Source organism: Eublepharis macularius, chromosome 5 (assembly GCF_028583425.1).
Source record: "Eublepharis macularius isolate TG4126 chromosome 5, MPM_Emac_v1.0, whole genome shotgun sequence".
NCBI classification, from domain to species: Eukaryota; Metazoa; Chordata; class Lepidosauria; order Squamata; family Eublepharidae; genus Eublepharis; species Eublepharis macularius.
The window spans coordinates 106,679,828-106,690,524 of record NC_072794.1 but is presented as its reverse complement, the minus strand read 5'-3'; positions in this window follow the sequence as shown (position 1 = coordinate 106,690,524).

Sequence of the window (10,697 nt, the reverse complement as noted above, 5' to 3'; positions counted from 1 at the left end):
TGTTGCAACTTGCCTGGCAATGCTGAGGCACAGTACGCTTCATTTTTAGATCTTGAAGCATTTTCTAAAAGAAGTTAAAACTGCTTTTTACCTGAAAAGCATTCAGTTCCTCCTTTGTAGTCCTTTCAGGGTTATGGTAGATGCTGTAAGTTCACATACCTCTTTAAAGTCCCTACAGAGACATTAATGTTGTGCGTGCAAGTTGATTCTAAGGTAAAGACTACAAATGATGTCGCTTGCTTGTTTGTATTTAGCCTGTATAATCAATTACATCTTTTAATATGAATAGGCTTGTGTATGATTGTTAAGTTTACAGTGATTATTTTTTTCTATCAGCACAATACTTACTGTGAAGGCTATATATAAGTCTTAAAGCTATCATGTCCTCTTACTGTCAAAAGTGGGAAAATATGCATCAACTAGGCATCTTAAAATAAAATTTGCCCTTTTATCTTTTTATTTTACATTTCCATTAAAGGCTTTTCATATTAAATGTTTTGTCTCCCAGTGGCATGACAGCTGATGCTGTGCTATATTTATGGCAAGTGCCATAAATTTTCCCAGTGCCAGATCTACTGGGAAGAGGTGGTACAATGGGAGAATAAAAAGAAACAGGAAGTAAAATATGCCCAAAAGCAATGTGCTATTCAAAAGTCCTGCCTGTAAGCTTGAAACATTCATGGGAGATTTTGATTTGTAGGTTCAGGAACCGCATCCCCATGTAATAGTAAGGTTTTGTTCCTTGGAACTCAAGTAGCAGATAACCTTTCAGGCAATTAGTCTGCAGTGCAGCAAAGGTCCATTGGTTAAGTAGAATCCAGATGTCTTCTGCACTGTAACACTTTTGTTGCAAGAATATTGCTTCCTGCCAGCGTCCACTTTGTGTTAGGAAAAGACCATTCCCATTGTGTCCATTGGTATTGCAAGTGCTACTGAGTGGAAGGTGGTTGTGCCATTGTCACAGTCATCTGTCAGATATTCCTTGTGACATTGCTTGCGATGAGTATAACATACCTGATTAGTTGCCAATTTCATTTTGAGGAGATTTTTAGAAAAAGCACTCACCCACTGCTAATTTTTAAAAGTTAAAGTAATAGAGTTGCCCCTCCCATTCATGCTTAGTTGCAGAAATTTTTAATGTGCATCTGGAGCGTGCTTGTTTACCCCTTTCTCCTCCTTAATCAAAACTGTTCTGCTTAATCCTCACACATTACATGGGAGTGGCATAAGATAGTTTCTTCCTTGGATCATTGCTAGCACAAGTATAATGCTATGACTACAATGCAAGAAATTGTTTTAATAATCAGGAAATGCTCTCCATCTTAGCCAAAGAGTGAACATTTAGGCAGTTGACCTGTAGAGCTTGTCTGCACTGTTAACCCATTCAGTAAATTAATCTATTTTTAAAGTTGATATCAAATTATAACGAGAGCCCTTGGTTATACGGCACTAGGCTATAGTAAAACAACAGCTTTTGGGGCCTTGTTTTCTTCTCTGCTTTAATGGTATGGGTACTTGTCTGCCCCCTTAAAGTTGTTTATTGTTCTTGTGTGAAATCTGTGCTGCAAGGTATGCCATTATCCAACACAATCTCAAATACAGGCTTGCATTAATGATCAGCTGTGTGCCATAACCAAGCATCCTGAGATCTTTTATGTGGCTGCTGCCTTCGCAGCATTTCTAACAAGAGTTCATTTCCTGAATCTTAAAACCCCACACACAGCAGACCCCAAGGGAAACAAAATAAAATGTAACCACTGGGACTCAGTACTGTCTGCTGTCCCTAAAAGATTTGCTTCCATTTCAGAGTGTGATCAGGTAAGAGGCAGATATTCCATTTTTACAGTACAGTAGAGAAACATTCTTGTGCATTCCTGACTGGCACTGAGTACATGCTGCCCTGCCTCTGCTTGCTCCTGTCAAATCTAGTGACAGTTATACTTCCAGATCAAAAAGGGAAGAGACATTCTCAAAACTCATTTGAGTGATGCTGGAAACCCAGCCTCAAAATGTCTGCACAATAGAGATAAAAGGATGAGGTGGCTCAGATCAACGCCAAGGATGACAGCACATAAATCACCACCCACCTTTTCCTTACTGTTCTATCAGTACATCCCAGACTCATTCATTCTGCTAGACCACCCACTTAAAGGTGTCCTGTGACAAGCATATAAGGCAAACTGTATACGTTTATATTAGGAAGCGTACGTACATTTGTGTGTGTGTGTATAAGTTTGTATAAGGACACAGACTAGTTTTTTCAGGGAGTTGAAAGAAGCATGATAAAAATATAATTGTCCATGGTGTGCATGCTTATTCTACTGCCATCACATTTTTTTTCAGGTTTTTGTAGAGGTTCCAAAACTTGTAAAACCTGTTTGACTAGAGATGATAATGGGACAAAAAACAGTGAATGTATATAACCACAGGAAACAGTGGCTCTAGCATAGCATCTTCAGCATTCTTAAAAGCTATTATCTATCTCTAATTTCCAGGAAAGAGTAAGTGTCATCCTTGGGTAGGTAGCAGTTTTTCATACAGTTACTTATAATTAATACTGTCTTGAATGCACCAGAAGCTTCCTACATAAGTAATGTAGTTATCCTCCTACATAAAAGGATCAGAATTCTAATCCTGTTATCAGTAAGTTTGTTACAAGCTTCCAATGAATGTGTCAACTACAATTGTTCCTCGCTTAACTTATGTGCTGTGATGTCTCAGAATGTTCATAAATATTCTAACAGCAGAGCAAGACAGGCACAGAATTTTGCAATCAGTGTAGCTATTCTGAGGAAAACTTGGCTGAAAGAAAAACTTCACCATACAGCCTGTGGGAATTTGCTTCTCTCCAGGGGCAGTTTCACATCAGTACTCAACCTATGAAAAAGTAAAAAAACTGATTAGCACTCCTGCTTTTACACACAGTGGGTAAATGCATGACAAAGGATGTGGTGTTAATATTTTTAGTTCCATTAGCTGGCAGACATTCATGGATAAACTACCACCTGTTTAAACATGTGCTTTAGATAATACTGGGTGTGACATGGGAGTTACTTTGAATGCTCAACTTTGTGTAGCAAACATTTGTTGCCTACTAGAAGATAAATCATGCTCTGAGACACGTGATTTTGAGCTCTAAATCACTCTCCCTCATAAGTTCTTGCCATTGCAAAGGGCCAAGTACCAACCTGATTTCTCATGCCTGGTGCTCGCTTTAAGGAGAAACTAACTATATGATTACCCTGTATTGGCATCCCATTGGCCGGCAACTCCACCTGCAAAGGGATAGGCCTGCAGTAAAAGGAAAGCTGTCTCTGATCCCATCAGTCTTGATAGCCTCCTCAACGGGATCTATAGTTGTACGTCTTTGGTTCTTCTGACACAGGAAATTAATGAATCTGAACAGGTGGTGGAATTTGATTCTAGATACTAGCACTTTTTAAGTTGTGAAAGAAATAATAAGCGATGACTTCCTGCTCATCATATCTGCGGTCAGCAGCATGCGCTCCAATTATTCTTTCCTGATGCTATCAGTCTGTTTCCCACTAAAGCTCCTTTTGCCATGCCCTTTTTACCTGCCTTATTATACAAGGAGCAGTGGGTGCATTCTGAAGCAATTGTTCATATTACTCAAGATAGTTACTTATTTAAATTTATACCTGCATCATCTGTAGCCTCAGGGCAAATGAACACAAATTGCTTAGACAGGTCCAGAAACACCTATTCCCTTTAGGAAAGAACTATACACTGACCAGAGGGACTGTGCTTCTGAAACAGACTAGGGTAAAACAGTGGCCCCAGCTCAGAGAGACTCGTTTGCTTAAGGTGAAGTGAGCAGACAGTACAAGGGGGTTTTGTGTGTGTGCTACTTCATGAAGACTTCCATTTCTGTTGTGGATTTTATATGATTGTGTGACACCTTCTGTGGAAGGAAGGCTAGAAAGATTTTCTGGAATAAAAAAAAGCCATGTTTTGAGAGAGAGATAGTTGGGAACGCAAGTCCTTATCCATCCTGAGTGAAAGGAAGGCAAAATTCTAATTAGCGATGCTATGGAGTTTGCAACAGACCAACATCAGCAGGCAAACATTATGTTTGACAGCCATGATTGCTCATGAGATGAGCCCCAATCACTTTGCCCCGCTACTCGTCAAGTAAAATAACTATTGAACAACTTTGCAGCTGCACACTAGCTGTGACAGAAGAGTTGCTTTGCCTTGCAGACTTTTTTGCATATGCACAGTAGGTGAAATCAACTCTTCCACAGTGTCACAGATGATCAGGTAGTTAAATGATATAGGAGGGGAACCACATCCATAAGATTATGTGAAAATGTGCATGTGCCAACCAATGTTGGTAACACAGACTTAAACACCAAAAGGTAAGACTTGCTTAAATGTTTGTTTATAATCACTGGTTAACTGACTAATCTGCTCACCACTTTTATATCACACAAAAAACAAGATGCAACCTTGGTTTATATGACTGGCAGCAGAGAAGCATGCAGTGATGACTAGTCTTTAGGTGAGAGAGAAAACTGGTGTTCCAATTGTGCTATTTGAAAACATGCATGAGTGAAACGTGCCAATTTCATTGTACTGTATTGGCTAGATATGTGAAAATATTGAATAGGGCTGAACTGCTTGTGGTGAACAGCCAAATGGACCAATTAAACAATGACTTCCTGTTCACAACCAATGAACAGAACATGAGCTGAACATGGTGGCATTTGAGCATGTTTTATTGGATTGCTTAGTGCACATGACCAGCTAGATATATTGCTATGCAAGTAAGTTTTCCTACCTCAAGCAGTATCCAGCAACAACTTATATGTGTGGTGACTTTTTACATCCTGAATAATAGGTTGGTGTATAGTTCTGTTATAGGTGAATGTGGAATATCTGTTTCACATACATCAGGCATTTGATTGCATGAGATGAGAAATGCAGAATTACATAAGCCAGCAGCTCTGTCACACATACACCCTTTTCCCTTATAGCATGTTTTATGCAAGATTTCATGGATGGGACTTAGCTATTAATAAACCAACGTCCTTGGATTGTTCACTTTAAAGCCTTGGAAATAAATCTCTCCATCAATTCAGGAAGGAATGAAATACCTGATGGCTTTGTGGATTTGGAAATGAATGCTTGCTCTGATGGCTACAGCTAAATCTATTTAAAGGGTTGAAGTCAGCCCATCTGGAAGCAGGGTGTCCTTTTGTGCATCTTATCAGTTTACAGTAGTTTGGCCTGCACAACTTCACAGTGTCAAAGATGCCTCTCATACACAGAACATAACTGAGCATCACCAAGAGCCCAGTCCAGACTTGCCCTGAGATGCCAGTATATGCTTGGACTGCCACTTTTGAAATCAAAAATGTTGACACCTGGGCAAGGCCTTTGGGTAAGGCCTCCAGTGGGTACATCCCAGAGGAGATCCAGGAATGGAGGCTCAGAGGTCTTTGGTGGGTCAAGAACTAAAAAAATAACTTGGGGGGGGGCGGTAAGACTAGACTTGCCCTTTGCTTTTTTGTTCAAAAGCAACACAACAGGCAATTTTTGGTCAGTTGGATCCTACGGAAGATTTCTTTGTGTGTAACAGGTCTGGCACGAGCACTGAAATTACTCCTTGCAGTCTGCTTGTGCTAAGTGAAAGGGATTGCAGCCTCACTATCTATTCCACATGCCCAAGACACAGAACAAGGTATTTCTTCTGATACCATTTCAAAACTGCACTAAATGAAATCATGTGAACCATGTTTTGTGTATGTTCCATTGCTCCATATGCACCTTCTTGTTCCGTTAAAAGTTACATTAAAGTGCTATGTGTTGCTGCAGCCATTATACAACTGCTTGTGCAAGCAGAACGCCTCTAAGAATATTGTCTTGCTTACATACTTCTGGATCCAACCCTATGTATGGACAACATGGTGACACAAGAAGCTGATAAGAAAGCTAACAAAAATGCAAAGCATGCTTACTGGATGAGGGATACACTTCTGGCCTGGATAACAGCATGTTCTGAGAATTTGAGAGCATGCCGGGCTATCTCAGTTGGCTGAACCTGGAAACAACTGACACCCTAGACCAGAGACTCAAAAGGTCAAAAGAATTTATTAAACCAAAACCATTTTTACATACACAGGCCTAAGAACCGAAGTTCAAAGACCCTGTACTGACTCAGTTACAAAGCTTTTATAGGCACTTATGTGGCAAAGTAGGAGCAAGTACACTTGGCATATAATCTGATTAGCTATAAATTGTTGCAGGGCAGAACATGTGCTCTGAGGACTGGTAGACATGACTCACTTATAGTTATGGCTGCTAGGTGATGTAACAGCCCTGAACCAAAATTTCCCATAACAAGTGTGTGTGAACAAGATCTTGGGACACGGGTGGATGGGCAGCTGTATATGAGCAAGTCTGTGATGCAGCAGTAAAAAAGGCAAACACAACCTTGGGGTGTATCAACAAAGGCACAACATCCAAATCACAGGATGTCATTGTCCCACTATATACCTTGTCGGTCAGGCCCTACCTGGCATATTGTGTACAGTTCTGGAGGCTTCATTTCAAAAAGGATGTGGACAAGTTGGCATAGGTACAGAGGTGAGCAACCAAGATGATCAGGGGCCTGGAGACCTATGAGGAAAGAATGAGGGACCTGGGAATGTTACGTTTTGAGAAGAGGAGGATGAGGGGAGACATGATTCTTTAAGTATTTAAAAGGCTGTCACTTAGGGGAGGAGAGGGAGCTGTTTCTGTTGGCATCAATGGATACCACTCAAAACAATGTTTTTATACTACAGGAGGGAAGGTACCAGCTGAACATTCATGTGAAGAGTAATTTGACAGTGGAATTGGTTGATTGGCGGTGGCGTGGGTTCCTCCTCCTTGGCAGTCTTTGAGGAGCAGCTGGATGAATACTTGTAGGGATGCTTTAGGCTGTTCTTGCATTGGGCAGGGGGTTGGCCTAGATGGTCTGTAAAGCCCCTTCCAACTCTATGATACTATGAAACTAGCAAGGAGTGACTTGCCTGTATAGCTCCTATTCATTTTAATCAGTCCCTTTGAAAAGCAGTTGATTAAGGCCTCAATTAAAGCTCTTGTCCCAGAATAGTTTGGGGGGGGCACACAGCTAGAGCACACTGGGAAAATACTAAATACCATCAGAGCACAAAGTACAGTTTGAGGAGCCACCCACCAGAGCAATTCAAAGGGCCAAGAATACTCTGGGCAACTGATGATGACCAAGAGTGATAGTATTTATTCTGCCCATAATTACTGCTTATCGGCGTTCTTTAAATGAAAAGCAGACCTGATCTGCTAGTAGAGTGCCGAGCTTCTGAGAAGTGGCTGAGTAATTGCCTCTGCCGCTTTGCGGCCCTTTCAGCTATGGTAATCTACCCAGCCAGCTGCTCCTGGGACCTTGCAAAGGCCACAACAACCCAGCGCAGCTTCACGGACTCTTGTTCAGCAATCCTCAGTTCTACGTGTCTTAATAATATAATAACTGCAAAGGACATGTCTCTGGGCACCACAGTGTGCTCTACATAAAAATTTAATCTCTTCAAATAATCATACATTATAAAATGCATACAGTGTTGCAATCGTTTGGCTTGGCAAGAAAGAAAGCCTGTGTCAAGCATATGAGAATTCCCCTGGCATAGCAGCAGCTAGGAATACATCACCAATCTCTGCTGCTGTGCAATGGACCCAAGGAATCAGGACTACAGACAAATGGGATCACCAATACAACTGCATTATCTAAGCCTGCAGTTTGTTGGGAGCAGTTTTGGCACTAGGTTATCTTACACCACACCTTAGTGATGTAAAAGATACAACATGGACCATAACTAGACATGGGCACAAACGGGGGAAACCCCAAACAGGCTGTTCAGTGTTTGTTCCCGATGACGAACACGAACAGCTGACTGCAACCAAACATGTCTCGTTAACGTTTGTGTGTTCGGTGTTCATTGTTCGTCAGCGCCAGAACAGCCCCCTTAGCACTTAGAGAGCCCATATTCACAGGGAATGTGCAGCAGGCTCTTCTCCAGACATCACCCAATTTTGGTCAAGATTGCAGTATGGATCTTGGAGTTATACATTCACAAATTCGATGCCCCCAGGAAACTCCCATTCAATACAAATGGAGCCACCCTCCCTCTCCAGTTCACTTTGGCCTCATGCGGTGGACGTGAAGATGGGCCACCTCCCCTCTAGTGGGTGAGGGGGGTCTGGCCTCTGGCTGGTGGCACCCCCCATGTGCCTGCCCGCCAGGCCTCCCCAAGGCCACCAAAGCAGGATCCCACTGAGGAACAGTGTGGCAGCGGCAGCCAACAGTACACACCTTCCTGCCTTGCCAGAAAAGATGGGAGGGAGAGGACATGTCATCATGAGGAGGGGGAGGGGGAAGATCCCTCAGCATCCGCGGGTCCTCACCTGAGGGTCCCACTGAGGAACAGTGCAGCTGCGGCAGCCAACAGTAAACACCTTCCTGCCTTGCCTGAAAGGATGGGAGGGAGAGGACCTGTCATGTGGGGGGTAAGTGGGAAGATCCCCCCCAACCTCCAGGCCAAAGAGGAGCATGCTGGTATTCCCGGTGCAGAGGGGCTGGGAATCTCTATCTGTCTCTACAAACAGTTCTCCAACCATATACCACTCTCTAACTGTTAACATTCATTCTGTAATGTTTGTGCTTACATTCTAGTGTCTTTTTCATTATACTGATACATTCTGGACTGTTTGTCTCTTTCTCTGTTTTTGATTTTCAATCCTTTTCTCCATGGATGTGGCATTTTCTGTTCGATTCTATATCTCCTTGATGCATTCGCATTCTATTTCTACTTTAGAACGGTTGATATCTGTGTGCCCCTTTCTATCAGTTTCTCTGTTTCTCCCTCTCACTGTCTGTTTGCAACGTTCTATCTCTGTCTCCTCCTATGTGATTCCACCACTGTTTATCTGAATCTATCTCTTTCTATGTATATATCTGTCCTTTATTATTTCTTTCCATCTCCAGCTGTCTTTTTTTCTCTTTCAATAACTATGTTGTTCTCTATTTTCCTTTCTCTATCATCATCCATACGTAGGCTTGTGTGTCAATCTTTTTCCAATGGTTTTGTTTTTGTTTTTCAGTACATCTTTCTATCTGTCTCTCTGTCTTGTTCTGTCCATCATGAGGAGGGGGAGGGGGAAGATCCCCCAGCAGCCATGGGTCCTCAACCGAGGGTCCCACTGAGGAGTAATATGGTGGCAGCTGACAGTAACCACCTTTCTGCCTTGATAGAAAGGACGGGAGTAGGGGTGTGCAGTTCGGGTTAATGAAACCTGAAAAAATCCCAAATCACCCTGATTCGGGGGGATTCAGGGAAACTCGAATCGGCATGCCCCGAATCGATTCGGGGAGATTCGGGGCAGCATTTTGCTTGCTTTTCAATGGGAAAAAGCCTCCCCAGGCTTCTCTGAAGCCTGGGGGAGGCATTGTCCCACCGAATCAAGCCAAAGTTGGTGGAGCCCTTCCTCTAACTCCCCTCTAACAACCTCCCAAGTTTCAGACCGATTGGACTTTGGGGGGGCATGTTATGGCCCCCCAAACCAGGTCCCCCTATCATCGTCTATAAAAGGGCATAGCTTTAGGTTGCTGCTGCTAATCTCCTATTTTGTGCTTGCTGCTGCTGATCTCTATTATTTCCTATGGGGGGGAAATGAAGAGGCAGGCTTCCTTTGCCCCCCCCCAACCCTCAGGGGCCCTTCTCACACCTTTCCTCCCACCCCCCACCAAGGCTCAGCCTGCTCCCACTTGGGGGGGCATTTCATGGCATCCCCAAGTAGGTGCTCTTTTCTCTACTACTTACAGCTGGGGGAGGCTTGTCTTGCCAGGGGTGGCATTTTGCATGCAAAATGCCCCCCAACCCTCAGGGGCCCTTCTCCCACCTTTCCTCCCACCCCCACCAAGGCTCAGCCAGCTCCCACTTGGGGGGGGCATTTCATGGCCTCCCAAAGTAGGTGCTCTCAGCCACCAAAGTCCACCCCCTACAGCCCCACACAAACCCAATTCCCCCCCAGCTGCCACACACAGACCCAAATCCCCACATTAGCCCCCCACAGACCTAAATCCACCCTCAGCAGCCCTACACCCATAACCCCAGGAACAGGCTGGCCAGCCCTCCCCCTTTGTTCCCTATGCTGGGAACTTCTAAACTCTCTTTCCCAGGGCAATTCTGCACAGCCCAGGGGTGCCACAATGGTGGGCAAACTTCTGAGTGCCAACTTGTCCCTGGGAAAGAGCACCTGACCTGACACACAGACAACCATCCCCTGACATCCTCACCACCTACAGAGATGGCTGGCCAGCCTCCCCATTGTTCCCTATGATGGGAACCAACTGCACAACAAAGAATAAAACACGAACAACACAAAATACAGTTTTTAAAAAATTATTTTCTCCCTTTCAAAGTACAAGTAGGCAAAGCATTATGACACATTACACCAGCAGTCCCACACACAGAAAAATAACACAACTCTCTCTTAACATCAGAGAATCACAAAAACACAATTCCTGCCAAAAATACTTTATAGATGGTATTCTCTTTGTGGGGAGGTGGTGCTCTGTTGTCTTGGTGCTGGAAGGAAGGCAGTGGGAGGGCTTCTGGTGTCCTGGCCTCACTGACAGTCCTTTAGATGGCACTGGA